The following is a 15,336-nucleotide window of genomic DNA, read 5'->3' on the forward strand; positions in this document are numbered from 1 at the left end:
GACTCTTGCAGTCCTCCTTCTGGGGATTGACCCAGTACTGGGCATGTGCCCTGACGCGGAATCAAACCATGACCTCCAGGTTCATAGGTCTACACTCAACCACTGAGCCATGCAGGCCGGGCTGTATATGCTCTTAATACCGCCCTCACTGTTTGCAGTATTCCTCACCAATGCCCTTGCCTGAATAATCATATTCATCCTTCAAAACCGAGCTCAAAATGACCTTCAGGGACCTTCTAACCAGCTACTCAGGTCAGAGTACCCATGCTATGCCATGTTCATGCGTTCCGTGCTGCACTGACTTCACTGCACTTATTAACTGGTTTATAAGTTGGTTTGTGAGCTCCTCCAGGGTGCTTAGTAGGTGCCCCCTGATGCTTTTACATAATTAGTTAGAGGTAGCAAGTTGAATAACTGAGCAGGGGAGGCAAGATGTAATACAATAGGGGTAGGTGAAATTACGGGGTCCTGAAGGACACACACTGGTCTCAAGTGGGAGGCTGCTCCCCAGCTAACTGATTGCACCAATGAATAAGGGCCCAGTGGTACCAAATCCAGTGATTTTTCAAAAGATCTGAAAATTCAGATTCACATGTCGAATGTCCCAGTTTTTCAACATTAGCCACTAATTACATTTAGGAAATAAAGATGCAGCATATGTCTGCAGGCAGGATCTGGCTTTAATTCATTTCCAAAGGCAATCAGCAACCCATCTTGGTTTACTGTGAAGGGAGTTAACAATCAAAAGGAGCCAGGCTCTCAATAGAAATTGTTTAGTTGAACTCAGGTGCCCCAAGCAAAGTCATCCTGGTGCTATAGGGAAGGAAGAGGGCCCAAGTGTGGGAAGAAGGATATGGGGGAGCAGAACCTATCCTTCCATCTGCTGTAGGAGCCACTCCTAGTTGGGCAATGGACTGTTTTGCAGCCTTTCCTGATATTGCTTAAACTGAGCTGGCTTTGATATTGTTTGTGGCCATCAGAATGGTGTATTTGGTGTTATTGTCTCTCTACATTCCATAGATGTAAGACACCAGCTGTTGCGAAACATATAATCTAAGAGATCTGATATCGGCCCAGCAGTTTCAGTCTCTGGTGACTATAACTGTCCCCTTCTGGTTTAGAGGTTAAACAACCCCCAGAAATAGGACTTGTTTTGGTTCTTTTGTTTGTTTTTGGTCTTAAGACTAAAAAGGATTTCACAAGATATTAACAGTAGTCATTCACTCAGCAGATATTAAGCATCTGCTATATGGTACATATAATGAAAACATAGTTACCTCAGTGGTATCATTGTAGAGATTTTTTACTCTGCGCTTTTCTGATCATGTATCATTTTTTACAATCAGAAAAACACACAATTTCCACTTGCAAAAAAACAACAACAGCTTTACTTTGCTTTGAAAAATGATCCTTCAAAAAAGAGAAGGATCACTCAAGGTTTAGAGTTTTATTTTTTAATAAATGTTATAAAGTGGAATGGGAATCCAGTAAAAGAACTAATACAAAGGTAAAAAATGAATAGTTTGAAAGCTCTTTAGAAGTCATCAAATCCAATGAATTCATCTCATTGAAAACTGAAGTAAGATGAGCAAACAGCTCCGTCAAGGTCATACATGTGACCTCATCCAGCAGAACAGACAGGCCCAGAGCTTCTGTCTTCCAGCCCTGTAAGCTTTTCCATTACACCAAGTTGACTCTTTGTAAACATTCATTTGGTCGAGACAGTCTCTTCTGATTCATTTTAAGGCAGTCTTCAAATATTTCATTGGGTAAATCTGTCATTTATCCAAACCTATATATAGCTCCTTTCTTTCCGAAAATCTAAGCTCTTCTAAATTGCTGATTCATCTCAGTATTTATAACTCGAGTTGCTTCTATATATTTATACAATATTCAGAGAAGTGTCTCAGAAACCAGTGAACTAATTAAATTGTAATGCAGGTAGTGACCGTTTCTGACTAAATCCATGTTGTACTCCCTAGCACCCAGCACAGTGCCTGACACACAGTAGGTGCTCAATAAATATTTGCCAAATGAATAAATATTAATGGGTAGAACTGAGATTTTTCTGTCTATAAGGGATTACTTGAGATGTTGTTTTCCATAATTCCCCACTGAACTCCAAGCTGGTATAGCCAACAGCCTACCTGACATCTTCAGTTGAATAGCTAATAGATACCTGCAACTAAACACGTCAGAGATAAACTTCTGATTTTACCCCTTAAACCCAATCATTCCCCAAATAAGTGGCAGCACCGAAGGACAAAAACTTAGGGACATTCTTGACCTCCGTCTCTCACACCTTTCATCCAATTCACCAACAAACCCTGCAGCCCTTCCTACAGACTGTCTCCTGAATCCAGCCTCCTCTCACAATTTCTGCCAGTACCTCCCTGGTCCAGATACTAATTAACTCCACCTGTACTGCTGTAATAGCCTCCTAGCTGCTCTCCCTGCTTCTCCTCTTGCCTATTTAATCAGATCAAGTTAATCAGATCAAGTCACTCCCCATTGCAGAACCCTCCAATGACTTCCTATCCAACTTAGAAAAAAAACCAAGTCTTTACCATCCCTTACAAAGTCCTATGTGATCTTGCCTTGTACGTCCTCTGGGACCTCATTTCCTAGCACACTCCTCTCCTTCAGTGTGCACTGACCAAATTGGCCTTTTTGCTCCTCCGTGAATAGGCCTTGCAAATGCCCACCCCAGGGCCTTTGCACTGGCTGGCTTCTCAGCCTGGAAGTTTCTTTCCTAATTATCATAGCTTGCCTTTTCCTTCTACTTAGATCAGAGCTTAAATGTCAACTCCTTACAAAGGCCTTCACTTATCCTCCTGTATAATGCCTCCCTTTAAGCTGCTTCATTTTTCTTCACTGCATTTAATGACTATCTAAAATTAGACAAGTTTATTTGTGTATTGTGTGTCTTCTTCGACTATAATATAGGTTTCATGAGGTCTGGCAGGAACTTTCTATTTTGTTTATCACTGTATCCCCAGCCTGTAAAACAATGCATGGAATATAGTATGTGCTCAATAAATATATGCTGAAGGGAGGGAGGGAGGGGAGGAAGGAAGGAAGGGAGGGAGGAGGGAGGGGAGGAGGGAAGGGAGGGAGGGAGGGAGGGAGAGAGGGAGGGAGGGAGGAAGAAACAAATGTAGTGGACCTTTTCATCCCTTGCTGTCTAACCTGGCATTGCCAACGTGGAGGAAGATGAATTATCAAGAGTGATTCAAAGGACCTGGCAGGACACTTCCAAACCTTAGAAGGTTACAATATAACAGCTGTGGGCATAGGTTGCCCCAGTAACTTCTTTCAAACTAAGTGCAGTGCAAGAAACTACTTTCCTTCTTCAAGGCTCTTCACTTTGCACTTCCAGCCTGTACATTTGGTTTGCGTGCTGCATGTTGCTTATATACCCAAAAGCACGTGAAAAATACTGAAATTCTGTGCTCTCCTAGAATTCTAGCCAACACACCCAGACCTGTCTAAATGTCTGTGAAGTCGTTTGATCTCTCTCACTCATCGCATTTCCTCACTGCCTCCCTCTGGATCTCTTTTTTTCTATCCTTGGAGAGACTAAGTTACTACACTCCTTCCGTACAACTGGGATAATCACAGTAACTTCTAGAGGGCGGTTGTGAGGATTAAATGAGGGGGTAGTAGTGAGGGGCTGACAACAGCGCCTGGCACATAGTAGGTCCTCAATAAATGCTAAGTGTTGTTATGTTTATTATCACTGTCATCACCGCAATCATTGTCTTGGTTTTTAGTGGCATCCTAGCCCAGCTCAGGAATTATCACCTTCTAGTTGACTTTCATCTAAAAAATCTAGTCTCTTCACCTCTACTATCAGGGCCCCACCGGCTACATCCGCTCCAGGTCTGGGCTGACAACCTCACTTCTTGCTTCTCCCTGACGTTAGTGCTGGGCTTTAGGTGAACTTGATTTATTTTCTAACCCCATCTGACATTTACATTTCCTACTCCAGCTCTTTAAACATCCCATTCTCCTTTTCTTTCATGCTCCAGCCTTTAATTTTATTTTTTAGCATTTAAGTTCATCTGATATTTTCTGAAATGTTAGACCTCTTTAGCCAGCAAATTTTGAAACACTTTAATATATTTTTAAGTGTTTTTATTGATTTGAGAGAGAGAGAGGGACAACTATGTGAGAGAGAAACATTGATTGGTTGCCTGCGTCCACCTCAACCCGGGACCAAACCCTCAACCTGGGCATGTGCCCTGACTGGGAGTCAAACCGGTGACCTTTCTGTGCATGAGATGATGCTCAACCAACTGAGCAACACCAGCCAGGGCAATATTTTTTTTATCTTTAAAATAACATCTTTATTGAGATACATCATACAGTAAAGTATGCAGCTCAATAAATCGTTCTACATGGGTACACCTGTGAAATTACCAGCTGATTCACAGATCAAGATAAAAAACATTTCCAGTAACCGAGAAGGTTCTCTCAGGCCTTTCCTGTCAATACCTCCCAAAGGAAACCACTGCTCTGACTTCTGTTGCTATTGATTCGTTTTTCCTGTTCTGGAATATTTGCATTTAGCTTTTTTCACTCAATATGATGTCTTTGAAATTCTTCCATTTTGTTGCTTGTAGCAGTCATTGGTTTTCTATTACTCAGACCATACCATTGTGCAAATATGCCACAATTTATCCATTTTTCTGTTCATGGATATTTGGACTGTTTCAGTTTGGAGCTATTAAAATAAAGCTGTTTTGAACATTCTTAAGCCTCCAAGTGGATACATGCACTCTTTTCTCTTGTGGATGTGCCCAAGTTCAGTTGCTGGGTCACAGGGTAAGCACATCCTGCCAGTCTTCCAAAGTGATTGTACCAAGTTATACTCCCACCGGTCACATGGTAGAGGTCCAGTTGCTCCACATCCTTAAGTAATTGATGGTGTCAGTCTTAATTACCCATTCTGGTGGGTGTGTAGTGATATCTTGTTGTTTTAATTTGGATATCACTGATGAATGATGATGTTGAGCACCTTTTTATATGCTTTTTGACCACTTGGATAACTTTTTTAAAGTACTTGTTCAAGTTTTGCATCTTTTTTTAAAAATTGGATTTCAATTTGATTTTTAGTAGTTCTATGTTACGTTTGGAAACAAATTTCTTCTCCCAATCTGTGGCTTGCCTTTTTCACTCTCCAAATGGTGACTTTGATAACATTCTTCTTTTTAAAAAAAAATGTTTATTGAATTTATTGGGGTAACATTGGTTAATAAAAGTATATAGGTTTCAGGTATAGAATTCTATAACACATCATCCGTATACTATATTGTGTGTTCATCACCCCAAGTCAAGTCTCCTTCCATCACCATTTATCCCCCCTGAACCCTCTTTTACATTCCCCTATGCCCTTTTCCTTCTGGTAATAATCAGCATACTATTGTCTGTGTCTGAGTTTTGTGGGGGTTTTTTGCTTAATCCCAAACCCACTCCCCTCTGACAGCTGTCGGTCTGTTCTCTGTATCTACGAGTCTGTTCTTATTTTATTTATTAGTTTATTTTGTTCATTAGATTCTACCTATAAGTGAAATCATATGGTACTTGTTTTTCTCTGACTGGCTTATTTCTCTCTTAGCATAATACTCTCCAGGTCCATCATGCTGTCGCAAAGGGTAATATTTCCTTTTTTTGTTTTATGGCCGAGTACTATTCCATGGTGTAAATGTACCACAGCATTTTTATCCACTTATCTACTGATGGACACTTGGGCTGCTTCCAAATCTTGGCTATTGCAAATAATGCTGTAATGGACATAGGGGTGCATACATAGGGGTACATATATTCTTTTGAATTAATGGAACAGACATTCTTAATTTTAATGAAGTTCAATTTATCAGCCTTCTCTTTTTAAAAATGTTATTCATTTTAGAGAGAGAGGAAGGGAGAAGGGAGGAGGGAGGGAGAGGGAGAGGGAGAGAGAGAGAGAGAGAGAGAGAGAGGGAGGGAGGGAGAGGGAGAGAGAGGGAGAGAGAGAGAGAGGGAGAGGGAGAGAGAGAAAGAAACATAGATTGGCTGCCTCGTGCACGCTCACTACTGGGGATCAAGCTGAAAACTCGGGCATGTGCCCTGACCAGGAATCGAACCAGCAACCTTTTGGTGCAGGATGACACTCAACCAACTGAGTCACACCAGATGCTCAACCTTCTCTTTTATGGTGAGGGCTTTTCATGTTCTGTTTGGAAATCTTTGCAGTCATGATGATATTCTCCTATGCTTTCTTCTACAAGCTTTTCTGTTTCTCTTTCACATTTAGGTCTATGATCCACCTCAAATACTGCATTTCTTTAAAAAATCCAACTCAAAATTTAGTTTTTCAGAGACTCCATTCATTCATTCTTTTAATCACTCATTTAATAGAATTTTTAAATACCTATCATATATCAGGCACTTGTGGGAGACCAAAAGCAGTTAGAGTGAACATTTAAGGAACTTCTTGGCCAGTAGGGGAAAGGGTGAGACTTGCACGTAAACAATATCTAGAAAGTAGTAATTTAGTTGGAAAATACGGTCTGGCCTAATTATTCAAATAGACCGCCCAGAGTCATTTCCTCTTAACAGGGAGATAGGTAACATATCCTCCATGCCAGTGACCCTGTCTTTCTCATCCTTCATTGGTCTCCCATTTCCTCCAGGGAAAAGTCCAAGTCTCAGTGTCAGGCACGTGAGGTGTCCCACCATCTGGCCCCCTCCTCCCTCCCACCCTCATCTTCTAGATGCCCCCATCTTCCATCCCACAGCCTTGGCACAGACCCACCTGAATTCCTGAACAGAACAAGCTGTTCATCCTGCCAGCTTTGTCTCTGCTTTTCCCTCTGCCTGGACCCCTCCCATGACTCTGATGCCTAAAAATCTGCTCGCTGCTCCAGCACCACCTCTGTGAAGCCTCTCAGGGTTTCTTTCTATCTCGTTATTTGTGCCTTGAAGTCTACCTCTGGAGCCAGACTGCTAGGTTTGAATCCTGCTTCTGTCACTTTCCAGCTCTGACCCTGGGCATGTTACTCACACGGCCTAAGTCCCAGGTTCCTCGGTGGAAACAATTGTGGTTCCTGCTATCGATGGTTTTGCACAGAATGAATGAGGTTATCCAGGTGCAATTGTTTAGCACAGTATCTAGCACATAGTAAGGGCTCAGTAATTGTTTGCTTAAAAAATAGTCAAAAATAGTTATAACCATCATACTAGTGACATTTATCAGCTAACATATTGATTTATTTACAAGACTGGGTGTTTTCTTTAAGTCAGAGATCACGTCCTTAATTTTTCTACAATTGCCACTGCTACTGGCTCACATCTGTGGAGTTCTTAGTGCAGTTTCCTGTGCAGGGAGCTTTATGTCCATCACTGCAACAAATCTTTACAGCAGCCTACAAGATAAGGATTGGATCTCCAGGCTACGGTTTAAAAAACCAAGGCTCAGACAGGTGAAACTCTGTCCTGTGTCCCTCAGCTGGTTTGTGGAGGGGCCGGGATTTGGCTCCCTGCTTCACTGCAGAGTTTTTGAGCTACTCAGTATATATCCCATCACATTACAGTGCGCTCAGTAAATATTTGATGAGTAGAATTGAGTCTAGTAAGCCCAGAATCTCTCCAAGTTTGGTAAAAGGAACATGGGCTTATCTGCACTGCTAAAGTCCCAAATGTGACCATCAAAGGCCAAGCAATCAGGCTGAGACCCTTCTGGCAAACAGATAGCATCTGAAGCAGGTGCTTTCAGCTTTTCCCTCTTGGGAAATGGTGGTTTCAACATCAGTAATTTATACTTTGCGACTTCAAGGTGTGCTCTTTAATTGACACAATGCTACCTTTCCAGAGGAACAGGTTGTCACTTTTCACAAAATTTGTCCTATTTAATGAAACTTTGTTTGTTGTCCAATTACCTACCGTTTCTTCTATTGCTATATCACAGTCCCAAGCTTTTCAAATGCTGTGCCAAGAGTCTTAGGAAGATCATTTTCAAACAGATTCTGAAGCTTTGACCTCTCCAGCCTAATTGTAAATTATCTTGAGAGCTGGGACCATATCATCCCATCTCTGTCTCCCAGGACACCTTACTTAGGCAGGAATTCACTAAGTATTTGCCAAATTAATTATCTTTGTGCTTGTTTCATGCTGGGTACTGGGCTAGGCCTTGGGAGGGAAAAAGGCGGAAGCAGATTCAGATCTTGTCTTCCAGGAGCTTCTACTTCAACCCAGAAGATAAGACTCAAACATAAGCAATGAACATCTGATATGGGAAATGGGGTGTGTGGTGGGGATTGTAGCAGAGAGCCACACTGGGGTACACCCCCTTCCCAAAGCATCACTCGTACTTAAAGATTGCTGGGCAATTCTTTGATATTAAAGCAAGCATGGGCATAATATGGTGCACCCTGTAACGTGCATGCATTTTAAGGTGAAACAGATTTCAAGGTGCTGTATTTGGTAGACCTCCCCCCACCTGCCTTCCCCCTAGGCTGGGTGGCTCCCTCTCCTGTCTTTGGGAGTGCTTTGGTGGCTAATGATGATAAGCATGGCTGTTGGCATCAGACAGAATTAGATTTTTAATCAGGCTCTGCTCCATCACTTTCCAGCTTTGTGATTTTGAGCAAGTGGCCTGAGCTCTCTGAACCTGAGTTTATTCATGATTTTATGATGATCAGTGTTTTATATAAAGCTTTTGCCATATACACAGTAGCTTTTGTGCATGTTGTAAGGAAATGAATGCTCGTGGGATGGATGGATGGATGGATGGATGGATGGATGGATGGATGGATGGATGGATGGATGGAGTAGGGAACAAGCCAGTCTGTTGCCACATAACAAAAAAGGCACATGTTCCCTTTGTCATTAATACTTTGCAATTCTATAGCATTTTGTACCCTTGAAGCACTTTCCTATTCACACAAAAATCACAGAAAGTAGAGCCATCTCAATTCTACCTATGGGGGGGAAGGGGGAAATGAGGCCTCAAGAAATGCCCAGAGTCTTTTAAAAACTTGAAACAGCACCTGGTTCAGCATCTTTAACACAATAACGTGGGACTTGTTGGCGGGGTAGGGATGAGAAGGGGGCATGCTTTTCAAATGACTGCCTTTCCTCTCTGAGCTGTGTACAGCCTGCTAATTGAGCTGTACGTCATGGGTCATAAAATCCCAGAATCAACACAGCTAGGGCAGGGCAGAAATTCTTCACTTTCTCTCTCGAGAAGCCAATATAAGCTTTAGACTCGAATCCTCTTAAGAACATACATTCACACAAAAATTCACATGCAACTTCAGGAAGGCCCTGGAGACCCTTCACCATGCCCCCTCAGGTGCTCAAGACCCCTCTACAGCAAACCTGAGCCTGACCAACTGCAGAAACCACAAACTCATCACCTCCAGGCAGAGCAGTAGAAACAGTACAACTCAACCTAACAAAGCCTTGCAACCTCAGCCAGGGACAGTTTACCCTCCCAACTCTGCAATCATCTCAATTCTGAAAAGTTTACCTTTCAATAAATACCCAAAGCCAAGCCATCCATTTCCCTCCCAGCTTTGTGAAAGTTTTGGTGGAAATGAAAATTGAGGTCATCTATGATTTAGAGATGGAAATCGCCAGCGTGTTAATGGAACAGGGTGGAGACTCATGAACAGGATTATACATAGTCATCTAGAATCAATTGGCTTCACCACAGGCAATGCCTTCATTGTCATGTAAGCCAAGATTGGCCATGAAAGATAAAGAACCAGACTCGCTGCTGAAAGGAAACTCGGTGAGGCTGTCCATACATTCATCCAACACTTGTGTATTGAGCAGCTACTATGTGCCAGACACTGTTCTAGACCCTTAGGATACATCTGAGACTAAAGCAGAGAAAAATCCTTGTCCCACATGTAATCCTTGAGCTTATATTCTAGTGAGTAAGATGAACAAATACCCCTAAGTGTAATAAATAAATTTTATAGTATATCAGAAGACAAAAAGTGCTGGGGGAGGGGAGGAAGAAAGGAAGTCAATCAGTATAAAGGGATTAGGGGGGTGTGCGATGGAGGAAGCAAGGTGCAGTGTTAAAATAGGGTCAGGAAATCTGCATTGAAGGTAAGATTTGGGTGAGGTTTGCGTAAGGCTTGAAGACAAGGAGACCACACGTGTTGCTGTGGTAATTCCTGAAAGGGACAAGCCAAGAAGGTGCCAATAACAGAACTAAATGGCTGGCATTCCAGCATTCACTCAACAAATATTTATTAGATGCATAAAGAGCTAGGCCCTTGAGGTAGGCTGAATAATGGCCCCTAAATATACCTAGGTCCTAATCCCTGGAACCTGTGAATGTCACCTATAGGGCAAAAGGGACTTTGTAGATGTCATAAAGTTAAGGATTTTCAGATAGGGAGATTATCCAGGATTATCCAGCAGGCCCTAAATGTAATCATAAGGGTCCTTACGAGAGGGAAGCAGAGGGAGACTGGGCTCTAAGAAGGGAAGAAAGTGATGTGACTGAGGGAGCAGGGAGAGGGTGGCGTGGCGTGGGGCCGTGAGCCAAGGCACGAGGCGGCCGGAGAAGTCAAGGAAGCAGGCTCTCCGCTAGAGCCCCCAAAAGGAAGCGATCCTTCTGCCGCTTTGATTTGATTGCCATAAAACTCATTTTGGACTGCTGACCTCCGGAGCTGTAAGAGTGGACTTGTGCTGTTTTGCACCACCACGTTTGTGGCAATTTGTTGTAGCAGCAGCGGGAAACTAGACAGCACTATTGCAGACAAGGATATAGTAATGAACAAAAGTGACAAAAACCCCTGCCGTGCGGCGTCCTTTCCTTAGCCGCTCATTCTGTGCCAGGCACTGGCCTGTGCCCTTGATATGCGGTATCCCTGGTCACATCAGTCCTAGGAGATGGTTGTTACGTGAGGCTGTTTCACTTAGAGACTGTTCTTGAACCATCTGAGGGTCTTCTGGTCCTGCCCGATTAGACTGGGTTTGTTGCTCGGTGCCTATTTTGGTTGTGCCAGGGATCTGCTTACGTCATCTCTGATGCCATCGGACACCTGGGTGGATTGGACTACTCTGGGTGCCTGGGAAGCTGATCCCTTCCTCTCTCACCACACCAAGAGTAAGGCTCTTCCCAAAGAAAGGGAGGTCCTCCTTCCTTCAAGGGTGTACGAGTAGAGTCCTCTACATCAATTGCCCACACAATCTTAGCTAACTCAGAGCTGGGACTACGTGGCAGGCACTTCTTCTAAGGTTTTAAGAACGTAAGTTTAATCCTCACTGTAGCCCTATGAGGTGGGTTCTAGTATTACCCCCATTTCACAGGTGAGAAAACAGAGGTGCAGAGAGGTTAAATAGCTTGTTAAAGGTAATATGACCAGTAAGGGTTTGGAGCCAAGATTCAACCTCTTAACTGCTTTTAAGGCTAGTTAATAAAATAACTAAATTTCATTGAGCAACTGCTTTGTGGCAGGTACTCTCCATTTAAGCTTCACAACAACTCTTTGAATGAGAGAAAAGTACTCTCCCTATTTTATGGACGATGAAACTGAGGACAAGGGGGGTCAAAATCCAGGCAATGAGCCTGAAGCCCCCTCTCACCTACTGTGCTGTTATTTTACTAAGCACCCACTTTGTCCCAGGCACCGTACCAGCCCCTAGTATGAAGACCTGAATAAAATTAGGGCAATAGAAGGAGTTTAAGAAGTTGGACTCTGCACTAGACTTATCAGGGTGATCGTAAGTTATACAAATGTCTAATCACTATGTTGTACATCCGAAACTAATATAATATTGTATGTCAACTGTAATTGGAAAATTAAAAAAATTAAAAGTTAAAAAAAATTTTTAATATAAAAATATATGTCCCCCACCCCCAAAAAGAAGTTGGACTTTGGAGTCTCAGGAACCATCTGTTTGATCTTGGACAAGTTACTTAACTGTTCTGATACTCAATTTTCTCATCCATAAAATGGGAATGGTACCAGGATCTACCTCAGGGTTGTTGCGAGGATCACGTGAGAACCAGCATGTGAAGTGCTTAAGCACAGTGTTTGGCACAGCGTGAGTTGTCAATACACACTAGCTGTTGTCATATGATTGCTATTATTCTAATAAGAAAGCTCAGTTTCTGGCCTTAGAGAAGAATGCACAAATGATGTAGACATTGATTACAATGGCAATTTAGAGAACTCTGAACTAGGGGTAAGACCTCTTGTTTGCCCAGCCCAAGTGTCAGGCTGAAGGGGAAATCAGGGAACCCATCCATGCCTTTCTCCTGTCCTGAAGACAGCTCTCTTACCTCCTAGAATACAGTTGGATATCTAGGAACATCAGTCCCTTTAGCCCTCCTGGAACACAGTGGATGTATGTACTTAAAGAAAGTCCTAGAAAATCCCACCAGGGATTTGACTTGACTCTGCCTTGAGCACTTACATGCTGGGCTTACCTGGCACTCCAGCAGCACCCTGTGATGAAGATGAGGAGGAGTTCTAATCTCCACTGCAGAAGGGGCCGTAGCAACCACCGCTGACGGAGATTCCATCTTGGTCTCCTGCTCCGTGAACCAAGGCTTGGCTGGGACCAGCAGGGAACTGCCCCAGAGCTGTTTCTCGCTGGTTGGAGGAAACATCTAGGGAATGAGGGAGAAAAAGCAGCTACTTTTTTTTTTTTTTCTACCTGGAAGATTCATAAACACTAAAAGGTGACTTTTATGCTGGGAAAACTGGATATCCATATGCAAAAGAATGAAGCAGGTCCCCTTCCTCCTACTGTATACAAAAATCAACTCAAAATCGATCACAGACCTAAATGTAAGTGCTAAAAACTATGAAATTCATAGAAGAAAACAAAGGAGTAAATCTTTGGGACTATAGGTTGAGCAGTGGTTTCTTAGGTTTGACACCAAAGCAGAAAAGATGAAAGAAAAATTAGATAAATTGGACTTCATTAAAATTTAAAAACATTTGTACATCAAAGCGAAAAGACAACCCACAGAATAGGTGAAAATATTGCAAATCATATATTTATAAAGGACTTACATCCACAATATATAAAGAACTCTTACAACTCAACAATAAAAAGACAAATACCCCAGTTTAAAAATGGGAAAGGATTAAGAGATTAACTGAAGAACTTAAGTACTTATATGCATAGCCCATGGACACAGACAATAGTGTGGTGAAAACCTGGGGTGGGATAGGGGCTGAGTGAAAGGGGGCAAAGGAGAGGAAAATGGGGGACATCTCTAATACTGTCAACAATAAAAATATATATTAAAAATAATGGCAAAGGATTTGAGCAGATATTTCCCCAAAGACAATGTACAGATGACCAATAAGCACATGGTAAGGTGTTCATCACCATTAGTTATTAGGGAAATGCAAATCAAAACCACCATGAGATTCCACTTCATTGTATCTAGGTCGACTAAAATAAAAACAGCAGACAATAACAAATTAGGGAGGCTGTGGACATCCTGAAACTCTCATACACTGTTGGTGGCATTGTAAAATGGTGCCGCCACTTTGAAAACCAGTTTGGGAGTTTCTCAAAATGCTAAACATAGAGTTACCATATAACACAGCAATTTCCCTCCTAGGAATATACTCACTAGAAATGAAAACATGTTCACACGAGTGTTCACAGTAGCGTTACTCATGATAACCCAAGAGAGGAAACAACCCGAATGTCTATCAACTGATGACTTGATAAACAAAATGTGGTCTATTCACACAATGGAATGTTATTTAGCCAAAAAAGGAATGAAGTACTAATTCATGCAACAACATAGATGAAACTTGAAAACATTACACTAAGTGAAAGAAACCAATCACAAAACCCCACACATTGTATGATTTAATGTATGTGAAATGTCCATAACAGGCAAATCCATATAAAGTAGAAAGTATATTTGTGGTTGCCTATAATTGGGGAGGAGGGGTGCAGAGTAAGAGGTGACTACTAACGTGTCCAGAGTTCCTTTTGGGAGCTGATGAAGATGTTCTAAAATTAGTGGTAATAGTTACACAGTTTTGAATATACTAAAACCATCAAATTGTATACATTAAATGAGTGGATTTTATGGTATGTGAGTTAGATCCCAAAAAAGGTATCATTTTTAAAAATGACCATCTGTCCTCGAAGTCACTGGAGACTTCTCTTTAGTTGATGCCAATTCCATGTCACCTGAGCATAGATAAGTTGAGGGTCTGGTTAAAGCTCGTCTTTTCTATGGCCCACCTTTTACCTCACAGTTCAGGTTTTCCAAGTTTACCATGCTGTCTCCTAATCCCAGTCCAGACACTGCCCCTTTCTTTATCTAGATCACCCATTTCACCTCGTTACCTGCTACTATTCTTCACGTATCAGCCATCCCTGGCTCCCAGCAACAGCATTTTCTTACCCCCAATCCATTGAATTGTGTTGGTTTGTTTCCTTGGTGCTGTGTCCTGTGCTATGCCATTTGCTCCCTGAGGACAGGGGAGACACTGGTTTTGCTCCACATTACATGCCAACATAGTGTTGGTTATCACTGAATGAATGAATGAATGAATGAATGAATGAATGAAGTGAATATATGCCTGAAAAAGAACAAGTGTATGTATGGGATGGAAAGATATGGAGGGTAAGAAACAATAAAGAAATGGAAGAAGGGGAGATTTGGACTATAGTTATATCACCATGTACCCTCCCCTTTTTTTTTCTATTTCCCAAGAAATATGGATTTCTCAGCCCTACAGCCACATTGACCATTTGAGCCTCTCAGATTCTAGAATGGCTTCTCAGTATCCTATGAATCAAACCAAACCCTTTGGCCTTTCAAAGAACACCCCAAACCTTGTTTTCCTATCTTTGGCTCAGAAATCCAAAACTGGGAATCTAGCCAAAGAAAATAACAAGCACCTGAATGCAGAGCGGGGGAGAGGGCTGAGCTCTAGAAGCCCATGCACAGAATTGCTGAACTGGCATTATTTGTAAGAGTCAAAAACCGCAAACAACTTAGATGTCCAACAGCAGGGTGGAGCACATCATGCCACGTCCCAAAGATGAAATAACGTGCACCCATTAGAAGAATTTAGTGGCCTGGGAAAAATGCGTGTGTCGTATGTTAAGTGAGAAACAGCAGGCTGTAAACTGGTGGGTAGGTTATAGAGTGATTGTTAATATGTAAAGTGTGCACAGAGAAAATGTAAAACTAGAAGAAAACCCCACACCAGAATGATTCGAGGGGTTTCCTTTTCAAGGTGGGACTCTGCGGGAGTCTTCTTCATTTCTTTTTTTAAATGTATCCATGTGTTCTACAATGAACATGCTCAACTTCTATAACCAGATGGAAGGGGAAAT

The sequence above is a fragment of the Miniopterus natalensis genome, chromosome 18 (genome assembly GCF_054644295.1).
Source record: "Miniopterus natalensis isolate mMinNat1 chromosome 18, mMinNat1.hap1, whole genome shotgun sequence".
NCBI lineage: Eukaryota > Metazoa > Chordata > Mammalia > Chiroptera > Miniopteridae > Miniopterus > Miniopterus natalensis.